We start from the raw sequence: 26,306 nt of genomic DNA, 5'->3' as shown, positions 1-26,306 counted from the left end.
GAGTTTTTATTGGGATTCCATGACATAGTTGAGATGGATTAAATCATTGGCCACATGATCAAGGTCAATCTCCAGGCCCCCTCTCTTACCTGGAGGTTAAAGTTCCAGGCTGGCCCAAAGTTCCAATGCTGTGATCATGCACTTGGTCTTTCTGGTGAGCAGCTTCCAACCTGGAGCTATCTAGGGGCCAGCCAGAGTGGCCTCATTGCCTAACAAAGGCATTTCTGTCCCTGAGGAAGTCCAGTGTTTTAAGAACTCTAAGCAAGGAACCCAGAACAGAACCAATTTCTTCGTTTTACCACAGGATCATCTTAGGATTCTGCCTACCACACCTCTCCTGACCCATCGTCTTCCTGAAATCTTTCAAAGTCCATCCCAGGTCCACCTCCCTCCCTTCGTCCTTTGTCTCTCCCTCCTTCTCTTTTTTTTTTTTCCAGACAGGGTCTCACTAAGTTGCCCAGGCTAGCTTGAATTTGGTATTCTCCTGTTTCATCCTCCTGAGTAGCTCAGGCATGTGTCACCATGCCCAGCTCTAGGTGCCACCTCCATAATGAACCTTGTCCCACTTCTCAACTGGATATGCTCTTTCCCACCTTTAAACGGCCACAAATAGTTTTGTTATAACTTTACCTTTAAGATAAAGGTAACATAGCTCTAATCCTTGTTAACAAGTTTTCTTGTAACTGGATGGCAAGTTACCTGCAAACACAGACTTCTTATTTGTTTAAATCATCTCATTTATTTAAATAGAGCAAGAGCTCCAAAAATGTTTGACTCATGGAATTGAATATCAGAGGTGAAACCATGTCATAATAAAGTATACTTGAACTTAGATAACGAAATCATTTGAGGTGGAATTTAAGACACACCCTCCATGAAATGTTGGGGAATGGACATGGCACAATGATAATATATTTGTATTTTCTTTCAGACTTGATTTAATGACCTTCCATTTAATAAGTCACATCCAGATCTTAGGAGAAGTCTGTAGGGATGGGGTGGGGGAGCTATAAACTCTTTCATTAATTTCTTGGGGACAAGGAGAATTTGCAATATTTGTAAGACTCTGTAAAACTGGTTGTGTGCCCCAGGAGGCGTATGACATTGTTGATCCCTGTGTAGTACACCCACATCAACCTGCCTAGCAGGTGGACAGGTTGTAGTTCTACAGCTGCTTGGGCTTGCAGACTCTTGACACATCTTGTAGGATCCTAGAATTGGCTGTGATTTCATCAGAGCAGATAATCAGGATTATAGGTAAAAGCATTAGGAAGAGACATTACTGCATATCTACAATCTCTATGAGTCAATGAGAAGTTGCCATTTTCTTTTCTCCAGAGAAGAGCAAAGCCCTCCTCCCTACTGTGGTGCACACACAAGGGTCCTTCTCCTCAACCCTTGCACTCCCCTCTCCCAAGTGCTGCATTTTCTATCTACTCTAAGACCCATTTTCAGAAATGATTTATCACAGATTAATAGTGTTTCATTCAAATAAAAAATTAAAACCAAGTTAGAAACCTCTTGCCCCCAACAATTGGAAATAAGATCATAGCTCCAGATGTGCCCCTTGGGGACCAAGGCAGTGCTACCAGCTCTGTTTGGGACCATCAGTTGGTCATTTTATCTTCCAGCACACTGAAAACTGTTGATTTTTTTTCCCCCAAGTGAAAATATTAGGTGATTCTGGTGTAGAAACCGCAACCCCCTAATCAGAGTTGACCATGATTTCTTCAACCCTGAACGCCCTCCCTCATCTGAACCTCGGCTGTTTCTTGAAAGTTCTTTTCAATCCCTCCCCTTTGTTTCTCTCTAACTCTATTTACCATTTTTTACTGAGGGGTGTTTGCTCTATATGCTGTTATGGGGTCCAGAGTGTCTAATTGACAAATTATGTTGCGCTTTTGGTGGCTTTAAGTAATCATTTAAAATAAATAAGATCATAATTATCAGTTTTCATTTACCCATTTATTAAGTAACAATGTTCACACTGAGCAGTTTGATTTTGTGTTATAATAAGGCAATCTCTACATGATGACAGATGGTGTTTCATTTTGCCGACACTGTGCTAAAGTGCTTTGAGTTGTGATGTGTTTGATTTTATTAGAGATCAGATTTAACACATGCATGCTACATAACTGCAATCGCATTCCCATTTCTCATCTGTAGGAGAAAATGAAACTGTGATGAAATGTAATATACTCACCCTCAGGCAGAACTAGTGGGACTGGGAATTGCAACATAATAAATCTAATGGATATTACACTATAGGACCCTAGAAATTTACTGTTATTATGTTCAGGGAAGGAACTCGGTTTTGTAAAACTCACTTTTATTTCACTGGCATCAGTGCAATTTCACATTATTTAACTGTTGTGTCCCAATAGCAGAGATGGTATTTGTGGTGTTGAAAGGGAAAAACTTGCCCGCCAAAGAACACAGGGGTCCAGGAACCCAGAGGAGAAAGTGAGGGGTGAGCAAAGAGCCCCAAATTGCATCGACTAAATGCAAATTACAACAATGGCACCTCATTAACAATGGATTGTTGGGATTGTCAAATTAAGCCTCATTTAGCCATGGTGGCACCCACTGGAGGAAGACAAGTCTGTGAAAGCTTTGACTATGATATTGAGCTCTTATATTCTCAGGCTGCCCTACGGCTGCCCCCCAGAGGGGGCGGGAAACTAAGTTAATTACACATTTAGTTATTGATGTGACTGTTGATGGAGCTTTTCCCTAATGAGACCATTGTCAAGTGGAATTCCAAAGATGGAGACAGCCTTCAGTGTCCCTGTGCCAATGAGGTGAAGCCCTGTGATTCTCCATTGCTTACTAGAGTTTGGTGCCATAGAATCTACACTGCTATCCTCTTAGGTAGTCTTCCTGCTTCCAGCCTCTACCCACTGGTATCATAGATGCTTCGCCTCACCCACTCATCCTAAGCGAGGGCTTTCGCCATATTGCTTTCATGCTCAGAAGCCTCAGTAACGCCCCATGTCCTGGCATTCACACCCCTCCTAATTCAGCACTGATCTCGCAACCCCTTAAAATAAATCTGTTATACCTGTGAAGTTGGTCTTTTCATTATTCTTCCAACAGGAGAAGCTCATTTTATTCTTCATTCTGGTGTGGGGTTCTGTTGGTGGCAAATGTTAGAAACCCAACTACATTTGTTCAGGCAGAACTTGTTGAGCTCCCAAATTGAGGAAGGCAGGGGTGGCTGAATCCCTGGCCCAGATGGAACTAGGAACTCAAATGTTTCTCAAATTATCTCTCCCAGTCTTTGTTTCTACCTAGATGCAGAACTACTTCTTCCATAGGATAGGGGCTATCCGAGGAGAGGAAATGAAACCCTGTCACTGTGGTTTCAGGCTCAAAAAATTTGATGGGAAGAGCTCTGATTGGTCCAGTGTGTGTCAAGATCCATGCTCTGGCACAATGGCTATTGCCCTGGCATTGGCTGGACTGGGGCTGGATAACCTTTATCTGCAATGATTCTGATTAGCAAGATGGTGTTTATAATCTGATTAAAATAAAGGCAAGGAGGAGAGTTGCTTTTCTGGGCTTTTGAGCAGTCAAAAGAATAGATGCCCACCACCACAATGCTTGTTGACTAGGCTACCATCTGCCATGCCCATTTCCTCTTGTCCTCCTATCCTGATCTGAAACCACCTGCCTTACAGAATAACAGGACAGGGCAGGGAGAGAAGGCTAATGTTTTAGCGTCTTAATACATGGAATTATCTAAATCGGTCCCCACAGTTGACCTGTAAATGAGATACTATTGTCCATATTTCACAGATGAGCTTATAAAGCTATCTCCCTGAAACGGGTCATTGAAACAAAGTGGAAACCAGCTCTGCTGAACTCTTCATGGCTCTGAATATGGAGGAAGGGTTCAGTTGTCTTGAACGGTGCTAAAAAAGAAAAACTTAAAAATACCTGTATACCTTGTTTATATGACCCAAGATGCATGATTGATTGGAAACACGTGCCTATTCGATTTCCTCGATTCTTACATTCAAATTACTTGAGAGCAGGCCATTAGGACCGACAGGTATCATCCAGAGGGATTTCCTTGGGACAGGCCTAATTCTTATCATGTCTCATTCCTTTACTCGACAGGTATTTATTGACGCCTGCCACGTTAACCAGCTAATTACTCTCAGGCATTGTTTCTTTTTACATTAGATTTTACGTTTCTACACCACACTCATTCAAACTTGTCATCTCACTATTTTCTGACTTTTCCTGGCTCAGCTTTGCAAGAACAGTTCTTTCTGCTTACAGTACCTCCCAATCCTTTCTGAAATCTTAAATCCTGCTACTTCTTCAAGGCTTGAGTCAAACCCCATTTCCCCTCTGACCTTCAACCTGCCCAACCTGCTATATCCATCTCAGCTATGTTTTCACTCCTCTCAATACTAAAGAAATTGCTCTAACTCGCTCAGCCTCTCAAGCCAACATTTAATTTTCAGATATATATGTATGTGCATATATAAATCACACACATATATAATTTTTTGCTAAAATATAGAGTTATGCTTTTTCAGATTACCCCCATAATAGTTCCCATAGGAGTGCTGGATGCATAGCAAGTGTTTAATAAATGTTGCTTATTAAAATAAGAAAAACTCTTAACATAAAATTATTCAGATACATGCAACAGATGTTTATAGATGCCATGCCGTACCTTTTAAAAATTAAGATGGATGGTATAATGTAGCATTAGAATATAGATGGGACACTGGAAGCAGTTTTTGAATTCTGGCTTATGTTATTTAGTTTATGTAGAGTCCCAGGAAAGTCTCAGTTTCCCTCCTTTGTGAAGTGGATATAAGACTTTCTACTTCATAGAAATTTCTGGGTGAGAATGGCATGAGATGCCATTTATAGGGGGCTTAGCAGAGTACCGGATGTGTCACTGTGCATGGAAAGTGGTAGGTAGGTGTGGGGTAAGTTACCCAGGCATCTGAGCTCTATGCAAAAAGTACATTCCAAATAAATGATCAGATCGCGATAACCTTTAAGTTTGACATGTAGTTATTCCATTCCATTCCATTCTATTACATGTGGTTAGTCTCCTTATTGAACTCTCACATGGGGGTGGGAGGGGAAAGGATCCTACTCCTTTAGTTGGATCTGTGGGCAGATTCTCCAGAGGTGACATTTGCCTCTAGACTGGAATGAAAGGAAGTCAGCTTTGTGGAAATCTAGAAGAAGGGCATTTCAGACACAGGGAACTGTAGGTGAAAAGACTCTGGGCCAGGAGTATGCTCAAGGTACTGCAGTAGCTGGAAATTAGTAGGGAATAAGGAGGTAAATAGAGGCAAGATCATACAGGGCTTGGCAATCCTTAGTGACAAGTTAGGATTTTATTCCAATTTCAGTAAGAAGCCATTGGAGGGTTTTAAGTACAGGAATCATCTGATAACCAATGTACAAGGTGGCCCCCAAGTGATCCTTGCTCCCTGGTATCCACACCCTTCTGTCTTGCATAAGAATGACAGGTTGCTAATAGTCTATTGTAGAAATGGCAGACTGTGACCTTGGGAGTTGTGAAAGACTGGGGTTTCTGCGCCTCTCTCTCTCTCTCTCTCTCTCTCTCTCTCTCTCTCAGTTCATTCACTCTGAGAAGGTCAGCTGCCTTGCCATGAGGAGGTTCAAGCAGCTTCAGGAGAGAGCGATTGGCCTCCTGCCCACAGCCATGTGAGTGCGCCATCTTTGAAGCTGATCCTCCAGCCTCAGTCCAGCCTTTAGGTGCCTGCAGCCCAGTCAACCTCCTGATTGCAATTTCAGGAGACAACAGGGATCAGGATCACCCAGCTAAACTGCTCTGAAGTTACTGGTCTTGAGAAACTTGTGTGAAATAGTCAATCATTTTCGAAATTTTATTTTTGAAATCTTCAGCTGCTAAATTTTGGAGTAATTATTCTGCAGCAATAGGTAACTAATTCAAGTGGCCTTTTCAAATTTTGATTTTCTCCATTGTCACTGCTGGATGGACAAAGGGCTTTGGAGGGGTAACATGTGAAAGGCTGGGTAGGTGTCTGGTCAGCCACAGTGGTGGCTTGAGACAGGGATGGTGAGAAATGGTCAGGTTTGCTGGAGAAAATGGGATCTGCTTTTTGGGTTCACTGATGAGGCCCTGGGCTGAGGTTGACATCTTTATTTTGGGTCTGGGAAACTGGGTGGATTGTGGGTACCATAGACTGAAAGGGGATGAATCAGTGTGGAGAGGAAAATCTGGATTCCACTAGGCACAGAATAAAGATTGCCTTGAATGAGAGTGTGAGACGGCTTGACCAGGAGCAGTTTTTCTGTCACCTACAGAGTACAAATAAGAACTGTCTATGTTTCAATAAAAAACACCTCCAGTCAGTACCTTGGAACTGCCTTCCTTCTTCTCAATTAAGTAGAAGACAATTAAATTAGAGTCCAACTTCGAGGACTTCATTATGCCTCATCAAAAATGATAAATGACTCTTGGTGACCTCCTCACCTTGCCAACACAGTCCCACCTCGTTTTTCAAAGAGCTAATGAAACCGATGGATTCTCTCTTCTCAGTAGCAGGGCCAAGAAAAACAGGGCGCACCCCATGAAATGCAGGGAAGTGGGGAAGGAGGCAGGAGAGAAACTCACCCTTGACATTTTGACAATTGGCCCAAGTGGCTTTGAAGTGCAAACTTGGGGGAAAAAAAGCCTATCTACATATTGATTTCCTATCTGTTCCATTGCTTTAATCCACCTCTGTTTGGCATGTTAACACTGAGGTGTGTGTGTGTGTGTGTGTGTGTGTGTGTGTGTGTATAAATGGCCTGCCATTTTTTTTGGGGGGGAGAGGAAGAAGTGGGGAAAAGGGAAGGGCAAATGGTAAGAGGAGGTGTTTGGGAGTCAATGAAGATATCCATTTGTACTTTATTTTCTCTTCCATTCACCCTAAGCCAGAGTAAGTACTTGAATTCTTCTCCCTGCTTTTCGAAGAAGGCAGCAGGAATAAGGGGTGACAGGCAGAAGCTTTTGATCTTGGCTTGAAGTTCTGGCATCTTCATTTTTGAGCTGTGTGGCCTTAAGCAAGTTTCTTAGCTTCTCTGAACCTCAGTCTCTTCATCGGTAAAAATTGGGAATGATCCTATTGCACAGGCTAGTCGTGAAGACTAAAGGAGATGAACCCGCAGAAGCAGTTAGTTGTCTGCTGCTGTTCTGTTCCCTCAAGTTCATGTTATTTTGCCTTTGCATCATGTCTAACATTATGGGGTGAAGGAATCTTCTGACTGTCGAGGACATCTGCTAAACGACATAATCGAGGACAGGCTTTGGCCAACATTTTCTATAAAGGACTAAGTAGTACATATTCTAGTCTTTGGGAGTCATGACCTTTGTTGGAAGTGCACCTAATGCCAGATAAGAAGATATGCATGGCTCTGATCCAATAAAACTTTATTTACATCCCAGAGGCTTGGGAGGTGGAGGCAGGAGGATTGTAAGTTCAAAGCCAGCCTCAGCAAAAAGTGAGGCCCTAAGCAATTCAGTGAGACCCTGTTTCTAATAAAATACAAAAAAGGGCTGGGAATGTGGCTCAGTGGTTGAATGCCCCCAAATTCAATCCCCAGTACCAAAAACCAAAACCATCTCCCCCCCAAGAAAAATTGTATTTACAAAAGCAGATGTCACCTGGATTTGGTCTTCTGACCCCTGGTTTAGGAAACAGCTGGATAACTGTAATTTCAGGTGTCCTGAGTACAATAATACCATTCACATTGTTTTCTCTACTTATATTGTATCTACAATTACCTAGGTATTTTAAGGTACATGTTAGATTTATCTACACAGAAACCATGTAAAAGAATAACAACAACTTAGGTTCATTGAATGCTTATTATGTGTGGAGTATTGTGCTAAGTGCTTTGCAGTTATTGTTGAAAGCAGCTGAAATTAAAGTACACTCAGGCTCTAGATCCAGATGGTTGAGAGTTGAATACTAGCTGTGTGACCTTGGGAAAATCACTTAACCTCTTTGTGCCTCTATACTTGTAAAGCTCTTAGAAGTGCATCTGGCACAGAACAGGCGTTTAAGAGGAATTAGCTAGTTCAACTGCGTGGGAGACAGTTTCTGTTACCTGCTCTTACAGATGAGGAAACTGAGGCATAGAAAGGAACAGTACAATTCCTGAAGTTATGGGTTCTCTGTGGCTTCAAAGCCTTGGTTCTGTTAGGGTAACATGTCACTGCCTCCCAGTGGTGATCATCACCCTCCTTCTATGGAAGAGGAAATTGAGAATCAGAGAGCTTGCCTGGGTGTAGACCAGTGGGTAAAGAGACAAGACTTGAATCTTAGTCTTTGATCCCTGATCAAGGACTGGCTCTGTGTCCAAGCCCTATGTCCTCTTTTAGGGATCATGGGATGTGCCACATCTAAATATAACCGGGGAGCAATCTTTGTGTTAAAGCATTAGTGCCTGAGTTGGTGAGTGAGTCCAGGAGGGGTGGAGGTGAAGCAGAGGAGAGGTGAGAGGGAGCAGGAAGAGAATTTTAAGTGCCTGGAGTTGAGAACTGGCTTGCTACTCCCCTTCCTTCGCTGACTTGACCCCAGCCCGAGCTTGAAAGAATGTGAGATTCCAGGGACAGCAACACCTCCCACCCAGTGCTCACTGGGTGTTTCCTGTTCCTAAGCCTCCCCATACTGCAGACAGGAGCATGAACACCCCATTTTTAAGGGAGGACACCTGCCCAAAGCCGCTCAAAGAGAAGGAGGAAAACCAGAATTTGAGCCCAGCTCTTCCCAAGGTGAGCTCTTTCCAATGCTACTTGGTGAAATGACCAGGATCTTATTGTCAAGACCTGGACGCTTACCTGGTCCAATCCGAGGCCTCCTTTCCTGAGACTTAGGCAAGTCCCTGTCTTACTCTGCTCTCAGCTTCTGCATCACAGCTGAGGAAAGGGTTGGATCAGATTGGAGGTTCCAGCCTGTGGGGTGTGGGCAAATGAAAGGGCTCCGAGTGGCGAGAGCATTAACAAGTGTGAATCACTCCAGGAAAACATCATTCACCTTTACGTGTAATCTGAGTTCTTCTCCCTATGGCAAGAAGAACACCTCTGTGAAAGCCATCCATTTACCCAGTTGTTCCTGATGCTTACCCAGATGCTCAGTACATGCCACGCTAGTTCCAAATTGGAAGAAGCCTAAACCAAAGAGAAGGAGACCCTGCTCACAAGCAGCTCACATTCTGGAAGGAGGGGGAAGGCCAGAGAAGAACTAAAGGAAGAAAAGGGTATCCTAATAACATAAGGTAAGAAAAAGGTCAAAATAGGGCAAGATGCCAAGGGCAGGTTGGCAGAAGCGTAGGGACACATAACTGGTAGTAAGAAGATGGAGCCAATGAACGTGAGGCCAAGACCATGGATGTGGAGGCCATATCTAGCGGGTGTTGAGGTCGGCAGGGATGGTGCAGGGTGGGGGGAAGAGAGGGAGCAGTGTTAGAGCTCAGTGGGGAGGGGAATAGCGGGTACTATCCGCTGCTGGGGGTGCTGACAGTACACTGTCTCTAATTATTGGTTTCCTTGGGGCTGCAGAGAGAGAGCCACTGTTCCCAAAGGCACAGAAGGCAAGCAGGACCCTCTCTGCCCCATCCTGCCTCTTTCCCATCTCTCTCACCAGAGTTGATCTCTAACAAATACTCTTCATGCCCAATCCCATCTCAACATCTGCGTGTAAATAAACCCAACCTGGGACTTTTAGGGATCATCAGCTTTGGGGGAAGATAAGTGTTAACAATGCTTCATGATACCATGATACTTGTTAAAGAAGATGAACATGATCTTATTCCAGAGGGGGAATTTTGGAGTAGGAAAGAGGATTCAGGTTCAACTCCAAATATAGCAAGGAAAACAAAATTAATAGCTAAGGATGGATGAGAGGGTGGACATTGGTGGATAGAAAACTGCTAAGAGGAAACTTGAAGGTAAAGAGGGATTCTGGCTAAATCTACTTGAATGGATTCTTGCTAAAGACAGGCCAGGTGATCAGGCATCACTTGGGGTGGTGGTGGAGGAGGAACCAAGCAGGTAGGAAGGGTGCTTAGATGCTGGGGGAAGGGGGTTCTAGCTAAACTGACTTAGCAAGGTTCTTGCTGAAAGTGGCTGTTGGGAGATATGACCAAAATGTGATCAAAAGAGAATCTTTGTCACTTTGGAGAAGATATTCAGAGCAGAAGTTGAGAGTGTTTGCTGAAGACAGACCATCTGGACAGAGCACAGTGGCTTTGGGAGTGTGGGGCACAGTGGGAGACTAGATCTAATTAGAGGATGAGGATCCAGGTGACCCTCAGGGGCTTGAGCTTCCATGGCAATAGCAGCTTTTTTGAGGTACAGAAATATATATATTTAAATTTTAAATCCTTAGTGTTGGTCTTGTCAATTAAACTCCACCTTTCCTCGGGGTTATTGACTGACTTGGAGTAAAAAAAAATGATTTTTACAATTCCTTAACATTTTCTACAGGGGTGATTTGACATCTAGCATATTGTCTTTGGTTTTTAGGGTATCTATAACATACGGAAACCTTCTTTTAACTTTGTTCATCTATCTCATTTAATTCTCAAATACTATTAGTATTGCCATAACACAGATGAGGAGGCTGAACACAGTGAGGAACAATGACTCTCATAGTCACATCATTGATACATTTGAATTCAAATCCAGATGTAACTCCACGACCAAGATATTATTCTGTAATACATTGGTACAATTTGGGTGTTGGTCTTCATTTTAATATTTACCCCTGTAAGAACTCTTGTGCTTCTCAGACCATCCGTCCTGATTTTTGGTTCAGAAGTGTGACCACTGTCATGATACCCAACATTAGTAATTCACAAGGGTTGTCATGCATCTCTTCTAGAGGTTGCTGGCCCTGCTTTGAGAACTTTCTTCCCCTTTCCTACAATCTGGCTTGCAATGAGGAATAGAAAGTAAGTTTCTGACTGTTTTGCGTTCTGTTTCCTTACAGAAAAGCGCTGGTATGGAATTTCTTTGTAGTCAGATTCCAGAAAGAGGGGGTGTTTGCTTGATCTGAAGGGCATGCAATCTGTTTTCTGTCTGAATGTCAAAATCATAACCTGTGACGCTGAGATTAAAAAAAAAAAATTCCCCTTTGACCAGTAGAAGTATACTTCTTTCAGATGGTAGTGTGGAGGCTGTTGGTGCTTGTGTCCAAATTCATATAAAATGTTTGTCCTGCGTGGTCATTTGGGACCCTCTGCCATTGGCGGGCTGCTTTAATACATCCAGAACAACTAACATTTCAGTTTGAGTATCATCAATTTTTCCTGTGACAGGAGGGCAGACTTAAAAACCTAAGCTAACCCACATCCATGTTGTCAATATCTATTTTTAGTGAGATTTATTTGTTGGGGGCAAAATGTCCTGTTTGAGACTCACCCTGACCTGGAAAATGAGGAGAGAAGCTTGGATGATTTTAGCACCTGTTCTTGACCCACATGTCCCGTGGAAGAGGACTACCAGTCAAAAGAATCATCTTGGTGGAAGATGCAGCAGACAGAGGCTCATCAGATGCAGAACTTTCCTGACCATCTAGGAGAGGGTCAGAGGATAGAGGGGGAGCAGACTGGAAAAGGGGTAGGGGGAACCCCTGACTTTCAGGGGCTCCCTTTGTAGGATGTGTTTTGGGGGGCACAGGAACCCTCCCCCAGGATGGATCCAACCCAGCAGAGGGGAGTTCAGGCGCACCAGGAGAAGATGAGAGCTGTGTTTGATTCTGGATCTTGCCTGTGCTGCTGGCCAGGTGGCATTATTCATTTAGTGCCATTCCATACTTTGCAGGAAAAGCACAGCAGGCTTATAATGCTTGAGTTTTTAAACATTCAGAAGGCTGAGATGCTATAAATAAGCTTCCTGTGTCAGAGATTAAATCAACCAAGATGCCTGCCATGCCAACTTTATTTCTGAAACAACGTGTTTTCAGCAGAAATCAAAATACATGTTAATCCTTCCCTTCTGACAGGCTAATACGAGCCTTGAAAACCACAGTGGAGAGCTTCTAAGAGGATGTTAAATAGGAAGCTACGTCTTCGTGGCTTATCTGCCGCAGAAGGCCCTGACCATCCCTCCGGTTGGAAATCTTTTGCCTGGATTCAGGGCTTGGTGCTGCAGAATCTGGATTGGCCTGGGCGGTTATAATCACAAAAGGCTCGCTATTGTGGTTTGATAAACCAACTGTGTCTTAGAGACGACTAATCACAGGTTAGCAAACAGCAATCAAGTCCAACATCCATTCCCCCTTCCTTTACAACAGCACCTTTTTTTTTTTCAATGAGAAACCACCCTTCACCCACTGTTACTCCATCTGGTTCTGTGTGCACGACTCCACTTTCCAGCTCTAGAGGTGGGTCTGGGGTCAACCAATCAGAGCCATGTCTCTTTCATTGGCTGTGATAATTGGTTCAGAGGTCAGCCAATTGGACCAAGGTGGGCTAATCAGAATTCAGAATTTGGACCTTGGCTGGAGTTATTGGGAAAGAGGGTTTTTTTTTTTTTTTTTTTTGCTTAGAACTGTTGAATTTTATAGTTGCCACCTGATCACTTGAGATTGAAGCCAATTCAGAATGAAAGAGATGGAGACAGATTCCTGATATATTGTGTGAACACCTGGATACAGCCTGGCTTGAAATTAGAGGCACCTCTGAGCTGACTTACATGAACAAGTTCTATTCTTTATCCAATAAGAGTGAGTTGGCTTTCTGTCACTTAAAATCATAATTATCCTGACTAATTCAGTGCTCCAGCCGGTTCCTTCGGCCACACTGGTCAATTCAGTGACAAAGTGTGTTTATGGGTTTATCAACTTGTTATTGGCAAGGTCTATTCTAATTTAGTGAAATTGACTGGTGGGGCAGGCCAGGACAGATTCAGTTTCAGTGAAAAGCAAGTTCAGGAGGAGCAGAGAGTACCCCTGAAAAGCTGGGTATGGGTGCTGGTGAGCAATTGCTAGGAGCTTTAGGAGGGGGCTGTGTTTTCTCAGTGGGAGATTGTTTAGAATCTCTGCCTGTAGGAAAAAGTAGTGCCCAACCAGGTCCTTAGCCTTTGGGAGTACCTTCAAGGATATGGTAAAGTTGTACCCCTTGTCCCTAGAAAGAATCACATGTGTTCCTTCCCAAAACATTCCCCATGTAATTTTGGATGGGTCTTAGAATTACAGAAACCCAGCCAGGGATTCTAGTTCATACCTTAAGGGCCTGGACAGATGATATATCTCTTATATTTCACAAGACCTCTTGTAAACGATACATATTTGCTGCTTAAGATTTTGGAGGACTTAACATGTCTCAGGCACTGTAGTTAACATGTAGTGATTTAATTATATTTTTACAATGATCCTCTGGGGGAAGTGTTTTTATTATCCTAACTTTACAAATGAATAGCCAGAAAGCTGAAGTTATACAGCTCGCTCAAGGTCACACAGCTTGTAAGTGAGCAAAATCTACACCAAGTCTAGAAAGCACACGAGGTCACATTCTACGTCACTTCACTGACTTTATAAATCACTCTGTTAATGGATCACAATGACTACCAGTCTATAATGATTGGGGTCCTTACATCTAATTTCCATCCATCATGATTCAGTTTAAGCCCATTGCTTCCTATAGGGAATATGAGATTACATTGGTTTCAATCCCAAATTAGGCATGTGATTGATAGTAAATTACTTCATATTTCAGACTCAGGTTCCTAATATGGGGAGTATGGTTAGTATACTTTTATTTTATTTTTTCATTTTCCTTATCATTTTCAATTTTGGAGAATTACCAAAGGATGCATGTTTGTAGAAATTAAACACAGAAATAGAAGGGGTGAGTAGGCGTGGTGTAGCAGTTGTCCTTAGTAGCTCCTGCTATGGCTTAATCCTGCTATGATTACCTCTCCAGAGGTAATCATTTTTAAAGATGGGTGTCTATTCTTTTTCATAAATTTACAATCCTCCCACAACAAATTTATAGAGCTCTTTTCCCCTCCTAGATTTATTGAGGTACAACTGACAAATAAAAATTGTATATACTGAAGGTGGGTAATGATATTTTGATATATGAGTATACTGTAAAATAATCACTAAAAGCAAGCTAATCGACATACTCAACTCCACAGTTTCTTTCCTTTTTTCCTCCCTTCTTTCCTTTTTTCTTCCTTCCTGCCTCGATCTCTTGCTCTCTTTTTTTTGGATGAGAACATTTAATAGTGAACCTCTTAGAAAATTTCAGGAATATAATACAGCATTGTTAATATAGTCATAGTGCTTACACAGTTTATGTTTTAAAACAAAAATAGAATCATGTCTTGGCACCTTTTCCTGTCAGTGGTACATACAGATCTACCGCACTGTTCCAATGGTCACATTTAATTAAAGATATGGACATATACTTTCTTTTTTTCTAATCTCTGACAGATGGACATTTCCATTGCTTCTATTTTTAAAAATTGTTATTTTAAACGCTGCTGCAGAGAATACCTTGTGTATGTGTGTGTCTGTGTGTGTGTACACATATATATCTCCATCCTTCCTCACATGACTGAATATTTTGATAAAACAAGTCCCTAGAAGAAGAATTGTATCTTTATTCTGAAATAAATGCTCGAGAGATCACTTTTGGCATTATGAAAAGGATTCCACTGAAATATCCTAGAGCTTTCTGGGTTTGGCTCCTGTCCTGTGCTTAGGATCATTTGGGCAGGGGGACAACGTGCCTTCTCGGTTGCTCTGGTTGTCACACTCCCTCTGGAGCCTCTTTTATATTCAAGAGCTCATCTGAGTCCCGACATCCCTTGAGCAGTCCAGGGCTTATGTTTATTGAGGCAGATTTGGAGCCAGCTCCCCAAGCTGTGCACACGTCCCCTCTGAACACACTCTGCGCACCTGCAGACATCAGCTGGGGCCTGGGAGCTGCTGCCCAGCCCGGCAGCCAAGGGTTGTAGCCTCAGTGATGCCCACAGCCAAAATCTGAACCAGGGTTGAGAGTGAAGGATCTCCGGAGGGCTGGTTACCTGAGACAGTGATGCCGGAGGCTCTCAGCCTCTCACGAAAATCTCATTAGTTGGTTCAGTCCCTTCACAACTATTTTTCTGGGCAGATATTCTGAGCCAAGCACTATGACTGGAGTTAGAGGTACCCCTACTCATGGTGACCCTAACACCATTACAGTTAGTACGTTCTCTCCCACACAGTTTTAGTTTCATGTCTTGGAAACACCTTAAATAAAAGGTATGTTTGAAAAGGTGTTTTAGAGACCAGAACTATTCTTCCCCCTAAGATGGGGGAAGTCAAAACTCCCTTTAAAAAATCAAGTAACAGTCTACAGTTCAGTGGTAAGTCAGCAGGGTATTAGGATAGAAAATTAAATCAAATGATGTTAATCAATTTACCTCCCCCCCACTTCATATAGAGTTCCACCACCCCTGCTAAGGGGCCAAGTGACCCCTTTACTTTCAATATAGCTGATTGGACCAGGATTGTACCCATGACTGAAGCTCAGCCAATCAGATTCTTTCCTGGGGAATTGTCATTGTGACCTCAGGACTCAGGCCGGGCTCCTTGGGGACAGGTGAAATTGGGGAGCATTAAAAAGGTGGGACTAGGTCCTGGCCCACAGGTAGAAGGAACAGGGGAGGTCACACCGCACAGACACAGACTGACGCTGGTATAGGGAAAGAAGCAGAGAACCCCAAGTCCCCAGAAACAGGGCTGGAGAGTTCATTCCCTTTATGTCAGAGTTCTTTCCTGAAATCAAGAGCACTTCCTGTTTGTGGGTTCTCTGAGCCTTCTCTGAACCATTCCAACAAATCCCTGCTGTTTTTCTTTTTTTTGAGCTACCCTGAGGGTTCATCTTTCCAATAACTAACCCCATCTCCCAGGCTAAGACAATATTTCCTCTCTCCTTTGTACTATTGAGCAAAAGGCCAATAGAGAAGCTTCTCATTCTGTCCCCAAAGGCTAACTGCAATACATTCTTGGGAAATCCATTCTGTTTGACTCTATCTGCCATTCCTCTCATGGCCTGATTGTTTTGGAAATGTGCTGTCCTCTGTCCTCAGGGACTCCCTAAAGAAGGCTCAGCTTGGAGGATTCCTGGATCCATTTGCTTATCAATTAGGGAGCCCTGGAAGCAGACACTGAGTGGCATGCTCCGCCCTGCTCTTTGCTGGGTGGAGATGGGAGACCTGGTACCTCCCTGGTAGATGCTTCTCCAGAAATGTGACCTCACTTAATGAAGTCCCTGCTGTTTCCCCAGAGAGATGATAACTTGGCCATACCTATTGAAACCAGAATTATAATGTTAATCCATGCCTAGTGGTTCAAAGTCAGTAAGAATATAAGGAAATTCCCAGAGTTTCTGACCCTTAGGTTGTGTGGTAAGGATCATGGCTAGGAAAACGGGGAGAGATGGAAACCAATTCATATTTTTGCTTTAATTACACAAACGGGTGCATCCACAAGCACACATTTAGAAAATTTTATTGTTGGTTCACTGTCGCAGGAAGCACATATACATCCATCACAGGAAAACTCCACCAACCTACATCCCAAGTAGCATGCTTGCGGCTGGGTGAGTTCACAGCGCAGCTCCTTATCCCCATGGGAATCTCCGCCAAGATGAATCTCTCCATTTCCCAGAAGCTTTGAAAGAAATGGAATTTAATAATCTTGATGGAGGAATTTGTCGTGAAAGACAAGTTAAAGGACAGGGAGGCACCTTCCCTTGTCTCCCCAGCCCCTGCTGCCTGGCACCCCATGACCTGTCCATTGCTATCCATGACAGTTGACAACAAAACCTGCTCCCCTTGTGGAGCCAGTGTAGATGCCTATGTCCCTCAATTCCCATGCCTCCACCTCTCCTCTGTGGATTTTCTCACTTAGCTGCCATTTTGCATCCAATGCTGAGCAGCAGGGAACTCAGGCTGGCATTAGGAGAAAATCTGGTTTCTTTCTTTGTCTTTATTCCCCCGTCCCATCCCCCCACCCAGCCCCCTTCCTTTGGATAGGCGCCTTCAGCTGCGTGTAAATTAAGTACCTTCTTGTGCTTTTGCAGGTCACATCTGGGGTATTCTGGACATCTCTGGTATATACTCTGAATTTATGAAACCAGTAATTTGCTGCTCCCAGCTTATAATGCCTGACATTGTCACTGTTTGCTTAGAGTTTTGGTATCTGATGTTCTTAATGTTAAGGTCAATTTTATTGATACTGAACTCTGTGCCCTCATTTCTTTCCCCATTGCATTTTTTTTTCTGAGGCACACACAGAGAGGGTAACTAATCTTAATATCTTGTGTTCACAATTCTATTTAGCATGAAATCAGTAACTGACATATTAATTATAATAATCTGTTAAATATACTTTACCTACATGTTAATTATGGGAGACCATTCTCATTTATTTCTCTGGGTAGCCTATTAATTCAACCCAGATGGTACAGCTTTGTGAGACGGTAACACTGAGCATTTGCAGAATAAATCATGTTGCCAAGATACAGCCGCAAAAATGTTATCACATCTGAATAAGCTTTAGTATGATATAACCATGAAAGAAAACTTACCTATTACTCACGGACTGGAGCTTAGTTAAAAAACAGGATTCCTATACCAAAATGTAAAAATAAAAAATATAAAATAAAAAAATGGTGGCCGTGGGGGGGTGCATAATGGTTTCCTCTAAAAGAGTAGATTCTTTATTTAAGCCCAGTGCCCCATAAATAATTCCAAAAGGGGGAAATGGAATCCTGACGCGGGGAGTGCATCATAACTTGGGGGGAGGGGAAGAGAGGCAGCTGTGCTTTTCTTAACATTCTGATGTCAAAACTGGCATCACTGGGGGAAGCATTGAAACACCCCTTTTGATGGCTCCATGTTCCTGCCTTCTTTTGACTTCCTGGATGCTGTTAAGCAGCACTCTGGGCTATATCTGGGGGTCTCTAGTATGAGTCATATTTATATTTGGGATGCTTTTTCATCTCCAAATGGAGATCATTTCACTGGTAGAGCTTAGGAGTGGTCCATTGGATGCCAGTATCATCTTCCTTCTGGGGAAGATCTAGTTCAACTAGTCAGAGACACTTTCAGTTCAATGATGAAGGTCAACAATTTAACTGGCACTCATTGTTTACCTCCAAAAAAACTGGTGCTAGTTCTTGGGAGCCAGTAGACGACAAGGCCAGTCAGGGCTCTGTTCCCCCGGCCCTTGTGATCCAGGGTAGGCAATGAAACCAGCAACTGCAACGTGGTTAGGGCCATTCTATCAGGACTATTCCTGTTGGGACATATAGCAGACTCCCAGCCCAGACCTTTCAGAGGGGCTACAGAGAAGGCTTCCCAGGGTAGTAATTTCAGTAATCTCTGCTTGTCAAGTGGAAGGTTAAAGAGTAGTGCCGATAGATAGAAGGCACAGCATCTTCAAATAGCACAACCCATGTTCATGGAAGTTGCTGCATGTGGAACACACACTTAGTGACGAAAGGGATGTTGTGGACGCCTAAGAGCTAAAGCCAGATCACGAGGTTCCTGTAAGCCAGGAGGAGTTCAGATTCACTCTAAGGCCAGTGGGGGCCTATGATGGGCTTAAGCATAGAGGTGACATTGCCAAATTGATATTTTAGGGATTTCATTCTAGCTTCATAAAGGACAGCAGGCACTAGGCTGAAGTGATCATCAGCGTGAGAGATGGTGATGTCCTGGACTGGAGATGACATATTCTTATTGCTCCTCTCAGCTCTTCCTAAATCCTTTCTACTCTTTCTCTCAAAGCTTCTTCTGGTATCTCCAGCCTTCATTAAACTCTACCTTCTTTAAACTCTAACATCAGTATTTTGCAAATTATTTCGTCATTGAAAACAAGCAAGAGTTGAGACCCCAACTTACTTCTTCATTCCCATTAATATAGTTCAGGTGGTACCTAACTCTGCTGTGATATTTGAGTTGCTTTTTTTTTTTTTTTACATTCTGTTTCTTTTTTTTATTGTTTATTTATGTTTTACATACATGACAATAGTGGAATGTAATTGGATAATAATGAGTGTAATGCATTCTACTATTGAGTTGCTTCTAAACTTATTTTTTTTGTCTTCATCTCTCCTCTGCAGACATGAGGCTTGTAGCAACTTTTACACTTGGCCAGCTCCTCCCCATGATGTCCATGGCTACCTTTGCTCCATATTTATTGTGAGATGATAATTGCGACTGCTCTATGATCATTATTTTAAAACTGCTGTCCCTTCATTCTGTGTCATAAGCCTCTTTTTTTCCTTCTTAGCAGCATTTAGTACAGGGAGAAATTAGAAGATAGAACTGGGCTGGAACTTTAGATTCTGTGTTCATTTGGTTTCTAAGAAGCAACCAACCTTTCTTTCTATTCTTTTCCCCCAACAACCTACTTTTCCTTTGTTCATCCATTCAAATCATCAAATGTTTCTTAAGGACATGAAGCATCCTAGGCTTTGGAGATTGTAGGAAAGTAACTTAGAAAAGTAGGTGAGGAAGCGTTAAGATGATAAGAATAAATTACACCTCTGCATTGGAGGGCCGCAGGAGAGACCTTGGCAGAGAGATTGCTGGTGGCTAGACTGTGTTTACACCCAGGTTCGACTCCCCAGGTTCATCTTTGAAAAAGATATTGAGAAAGTCTCGGGGCTGACTGGACCCTCCGAAGTCACAGCTGAGCCCCACTCGCTGGATGGAACAGCACCCGGAATTCCACATCCACGACATGGTTAAGAGGAACTTCTAGCTGGGGAATATAAAATTGTAAATGGCACAGATAACGTCAGTCTGAGTTACTGTTTTCAGAATGACACAGATGTTAGGATAAGGGAGCATAAATGGAAATTAAAGAGAAACAAATTCAGAACAGATGTCAGGAAGCATTTTTTTTCATGCGGAGAATCACAAATGTGTGGAATGGCCTACCAGGCTCGATTGTTAAGGCGAAGACACAGGGGACATTCGAGAACTGATCAGATGGCATCATGGGGGAATTAGGCAGTAAAAGAGGAAATGAGCATGCATACAGCAACTGGCTTTCAGCTAATCCGCAGCAATGTCCATGTTCTTATGTTGCCGGTGCTTACATACTTACCTTGGATAAACACACATAATTTCTCTGCTTTTAGTTTTCACAGATTGCGCCAATCTCAAAATAGTTATTTTCACATCATAAAGATAACATTAGCAGAGGGAGGGGTTGGGGGAAGGAGGAAGAGAGAGGGAGAGAGTGCTTCTTTCTTGCAGTTGTTTGTTTTTTTGGAAGGAAGATGCTGTCATTCATGAATTGTGCATGGAAAATAACATTTAAAATGTGTATCTCTATCTAACCCTGAAGAGTAGGGTGTAATCATAAACCAGCCAGCCCCCTGTGCTGTCTCCTAGAGCTAAAGTTCTAAATTCCACTAGACAGGATATATGACCACCAAAGGGTCTCTTGGATATGACCACCAAAGGGTCTCTTGGACAAGTCCTCCAAGGCTTTCTCTGTTTCTATGCCCCAGAAAACAGTCTCATGGTGCCCAAGTGCTTTCAAAAATATTATATGGGGAGGGAAGGGAGTTAAGATGGTTGTCAGATTTCAAAAGCTACTTACTAAAATTGGGAACCCAGAATGGGGTAATGGGAAATCAGCGACTCTGTGACAGTTTGCCTTTCTTTTCCTTGTGCCTTCTGAGAAGGCCTGGAGAGACTGTAACCAGGTGCCCCTTTAGCAGGATATCACCTGGGGGATACAGCTTATGATAATAGGGAAAGACAGAGAGCAAAGCAGCAACTCTCTGCCCCAAGGGAAGGTAGTTGAGGATAAAAAGTAGACTAAAACCTCATTAATCTGGACCCTGCTAATTTAGAGTGTATGAATAATTCAGACCCTCTGGCCGGGCTGAAGTTTACCTTTGTACTAGATATGGAGAAAGGGGTTTGCTAAGCAAATTAATAGTGTAAACAAGGTGGAGGGGAGGGAATATATAACCTATTTAAGAGAACAAATTGTTTTCACATACTTAGGAGAACCATCTGCATAGGGACAATGAATAGGTCAATTATGGGTAATCCTGGCCTACTCATTAGTCTGGGTCCACCCCTGTCCATACTTGGCAGAATTTTGTCAGGTCGGAGGGATGGAATTGAACCAGGGGAAGGGGATTCTTGAAAGTTGATTTTAAGGTGTGTGGTTGATTTAGGTTGCTATTCCTTTTATGATTTCTTTCACACAAGACTTCAAAGACCACTTGACAAGCCTTTCTTGGACCTTATTTGTCCCCTTTATTGATTAGAGCCAAGAGGATCGAAAGAATAACTTATAGAGCACAGTCTTGAGTCACTTGGGCACAAGGCCAAGTGAGGAAAGTTTGTGTGGGCAGCTTCACGGCCACTTAACGAGAGTGGGTACCACGGGTGAGGAAGTCTGACCTCACGGCCACCAATGATTAGCAGTGGGCCGGTGCAGAGCACTTATTTTCTCTGGGCCTCAATCTCCACGTTCATAAAAGATCAAGGATATCTAAAAACCCTCCCAACTTGACCATCCATGATCATCGTCGATCTTCTGAGATGATTTCTCATCAGTAAAAAGTATGTAGTAATTCTCATATAGGTTTTGATAATCAAATGATATAGCAAATGATGTACCCAGTATGCTGTAACAATTAGGGAAAGAATAAATCAGGAGAAATAATTAACACATCTCTGAGGCTGTCACAGAGTAAGAATTAACTCCTTCACCTTCTCCTTGAGGCCTTCTTTTTTCTCATCCATGGACTTCCTTTGGCCCCTCCCCTCCCCCTCCTCCTCCCTCTCCCCCTCCCCCCTCCCCTTCCTTCCTTCCCCTCTCTCCTCCTCCTCTCTCTCTTGTTCTCCCTTACACTGCTGGGGACTGAACCCAGCCAGAGAAGTGCTTTACCACTGAGCTACACCTCCAGCCCCTGTGGATTTCCTGTTACCATTTGCCCACTAGGTAGTGCTGAAGCTCGCCTGTCCCACCCCTGCCCTGCTTCTTTAGCCTGCTCTGACTTCTCCAAGTAGAAACCAAGAGGGACAGATTGCTGCAGGAAATCCAAGGCGGGGAAGCAGAAGGCTCCTCTGGAACCGTGGACGAGGAATAGATGGCTTTCTCTCAACCAGAGATCTTGTTGCTGCTAGCCTGGCCATTTTCAAACACTCTAAGAGTTGGGCTTGTGTTAATTCTAAAGCCGAAGGTGGGCATAGAGAAGCAGCCAAGTCTAAGTTTAGCCTCAGATTTCTGTGCCTGTCAGATTCCTGTCCTGCCAGTCACTGACTCCCAATCAATTAAATATTGATTTCATGTACCATTTCCATTTAAATGATTCTCAAATAATGCTTGATCAATGTACATTTAAAACCTTTGGCACCTAAAACAAATCATCTAGTTTCATTCAGTGGTGGACTGAGACCAGGGCCTGTGCTGGGCTACCTTATCTGTGGGTGACTGAAGACACTTACCTTCTCACATCTGCTTTTGACACACAACGCAGTTCTCTGTTCTACAATTGAGAAACTCAGTGGCAGAATTGCTTTAGAGATTTGCAAAAAAAAATCATATGTAAATCTCATTGCTATGGACAGTCATCCTATCCTTATCTGCAGTTTTACTTTCTGTGGATTCAGTTACCTGAGGTTAACAGCAGTCTAAAACTACGAAATGAGAATTCCAGAAATAAACAATCCTGAGTTTTAAGTAACTGTTATTACACCATGTTATTTAATTGATCATATTTTATTAGTCACCGCTAATCTACTCTGCTTAATTTGCAAATTAGATTTGGTCATAACTGTATACGTGTATGAAAAATCGTGGTGTGTATGTATCTCTATATCTACCATTTATCTATCAGTTCAGTACCCTCTGTGGTTTCAGGCATCCACTGAGAGACTTGCACTTATCCCTCATGGATAAGGGGGATACTGTTCTACATAGACATTAGAGACTCTATAGAAAAGGGACAGAAGGTGGAGAGAAAATTTGGTGGGTGAGCATTTTTTAATCAGAATCCACACCCTGCTACATCCTTCAGGCTGCAGAATCTTGCCTCACAGGGACTGTTAGGATGACTTTTATTTAAATTAATTCACCAAGCTTGGAAAGGCAGTGTCTACAGAATCCCAAGATTTGGTTAAATGGAAGTCTTGGTGAGGTCATCTGACATCCTTGAAAACAAACCCAAATTGATGAGATGTCCGCGCAATTGCTGTTGTAGCCTTTGCTGTTTCTTCCATCCGTCAGCAAGCCTCACTTTATTTTTCTTTTTTATTGACCGCTTGCCATGACTTCCATCCCGGGAAAAGTACTTTAAGATTTGCAGGAAAATATTTAGTTCTCTTACATTTCCAGGGCCCATACTTTTGGTGAGGGTCCAGCTGTAGAGACCAAAGGTTGCAAAATGGTAAATGTCATCTGCGAATGTATATTGTTTGGGATGTGTAATGTCGTACCCCAAACAAGTAAGTACACAAAATTTAAACTACTTTTATGTTTGCATCTAGAATTTGGGATGTTTCGCTTGAACATCAAGAGTTCAGATTTCTCTTGAAAAATATCAGATGATTTGGAAATACAGGTCCTGCATTCACTCATGGCAACAACCAACTGGACCTAAGTATTGGATACTTCTTTATATTGAGAAATGTGCTCTCCAGTTTACCATGGTCCTCACCACTCCCCGTCATATTACTACATCTCACTCGTTGTATTACCAGTTTTGCTCCCGTAGGCAATTTTAATTACAATCCCTGGAATAGTTACGTAAGAATTATACACAAACAAAAATAAGCCAGATGCAGTGGTGCACACCTATAATCTCAGTGACTCAGGAGGCTAAGGCAGGAGGATTTCAAGTTTGAGGCCAGCCTTAGCAATTTAGTGAGACCTCAAGCAACTTAATAGATCCTTTCTCAAAAATCAAAAAAATAAGGCTGGGATTGTGGCTCAGTGGTAAAGCACTTGCCTTGCACATGTGAGGCACTGAGTTTGAGTCTCAGCACCACATAAAAATAAATAAAATAAAGGTATTGTGTCCATCTACAGCTAGAAAAATATTTTTAAAAATTCAAAAATTTAAAAAAAAGTATTGGAGGTAGAGCTCAGTGGTAAAGTGCCTCTTGGTTCAATCCCCAATACCTTCCTAAAATTAAATAAAACACAATACAATAAAATAATGCAACATAGTATACAATTCCATGATCACTGGACAGATACAGATGAAGACTTTTGGTGGGATGATAAGGTGACTAGCGAACTATGTGACCTTTATTTTCAGATATCTGACACAATTGGTTATAAAGCTGTCTTGAAAAATGACTAATAATTAGGCACTGAAATTTTCAAATGCCTTTAAAGAAGTAAGGGAAGAGTTAATAATGCTGTGAACCTTGGTGGCTTGCATTTCTGCAAGCTTCCATAAGAGAGGAGTGGGTAGCGTTATGGCTGTAACTAATTTAGTAGTCATCCCGGCAGGAAATGTGTCACCACAAGAATGACTTCTGCCACCCAATGTAGAAGGAAAGGCTGAGGAAACTCAGTCAAGGTTGTGTGTTTTCTGTCATATGTGGGAGCTAGAAAGAAAAAAGGAAAATAAGTGGAAGAAGCTTATGAAACTAGAAGGGAGATCAGTAGAGAAGAAGAAGGGATTCCTGGAGGGAGGAGGGGAGGGGAGAGGGAGGCACTAGAGAATGACATTGACCAAGTCATGTTGTGCATGTACAAATATATAACAAATAATCCCTTGGTACCAACAGAATTATTTTACAAAGAATGGGGAAAATAGGGTAACCATAAAATGTGAAAGAGAGAGGGGTGGGGGGCACTGAGGACTTTGGTGTATTTCTGTGGCCTGGAAGACTGACCCAAGGGCAGCATCTGGACAGAAACCTGCATTGTTTCTGATGGTATGGTCCCAAGATCAAGAAAGGCAGGAAGTGTCCAGGGGAAGAGTCAGAGGAAGACTAAGAGAATTGCTGCATTTGCAATAAAGAGGACCATCCGGGCAAATATGTGTTGATGTTTTGTTTGTTGTTTACACAACTTTCTTCTTCCAGGAGCAGTAAGGCATAGAGTTTTCCCACTCTATTCATGGGCTTCGGGTGGGGTGACCCCACCCCACTGTGCCAGTAGCAGGCACATAATTCCAACTGGACGGATGAGGATTTCCATGTCCCCTCCCCTGATGGTTTCAGGGATGGCCCAAGCTGGGCCTGGGGGATTTTCGCAGAGATGTGCTCTTTCTGGTGGGATTGTGTGGCTGGCGGGATGTCAGTTTGGAGTGCAAGAGGTCATCCTGTGACCCCTTGAAGAGGCTCTGTCCAAGAGAAATGAAGTCCTGGCTCTGTCTGTGGAGCTCTTTGGTCTGGGGATGCCTGGCATGGCATTACCCTTCTAGGAGACAGCTTTGCCTCTGACAGCTCAAAAAAACGCTCCCTCTCCTGCCTAGCTGCCATACATACAAGTGCCTCGGTTTCCCTTCTGATGCACCTACTCCCGAGCTCCTGTAACCTGAGCTGCTTCTGACATTGCCTAAGGGCTTCTAGTCCCAGATCCTGCACTCACAGGAGATGTTTCCCCTCCTCTTTCTCTCTCTCTCATGGCTTTGGGGGAAAGAAGAACAGGCCCACACTTCACAGCCAAATGCTGACCCTCAACCAAACCCTATTTCTAGTCTGGAAAAACATATATATATATATATATATATATATATATATACATACATATACATACATACACACAAATAGAAGACAGTGAACACATCAAGGCAGAATCAGAATGCCCTTTCTGCTACTGAACTTCTCTGAATTAGTTTCCTAAACGTGTAATATGGGAATGATGATAGCTACTCCATAGGGTTGTTATGAGGATTAAAGGTTTAAATGAGATGCTATGTGTAAGCTTTGGGCATGTAATTGGAGCTCAGTAAAGGGCAGCTTGAGATGATGGTTTTTTGGATGAGTGACTGATAGGCAGCATAGCATTGTGGTTAGTGACACAGCTTCTGGAGTCAGACCACCTGGGGTCTTCTCCCCTGTTCATTTCTCCCATAGCATCTGTATGCCTCAGTGTCTTCATCTATAAAATGGGAATAAGATTAATAATAAACTTTCTACTTCATAAGGTTATTATGTAAATTTGATGATTTGATGCAGACAAATCACTTAGTGTCAGGCCCATAGCAAGCAGCCAATGACTGATTTCCAATGCAGCCAATGATTGATTTCCAATGTGTTATAAGGATAGGTCTTGACTTCAGCAGTATACCTGGTA

This window comes from Marmota monax, unplaced genomic scaffold, assembly GCF_021218885.2.
Source record: "Marmota monax isolate L192 unplaced genomic scaffold, Marmota_monax_Labrador192_F-V1.1 WCK01_AAM20220418_F8-fsc00024, whole genome shotgun sequence".
Classification (NCBI taxonomy): Eukaryota; Metazoa; Chordata; class Mammalia; order Rodentia; family Sciuridae; genus Marmota; species Marmota monax.
Note: the sequence above shows the minus strand (reverse complement) of the source record.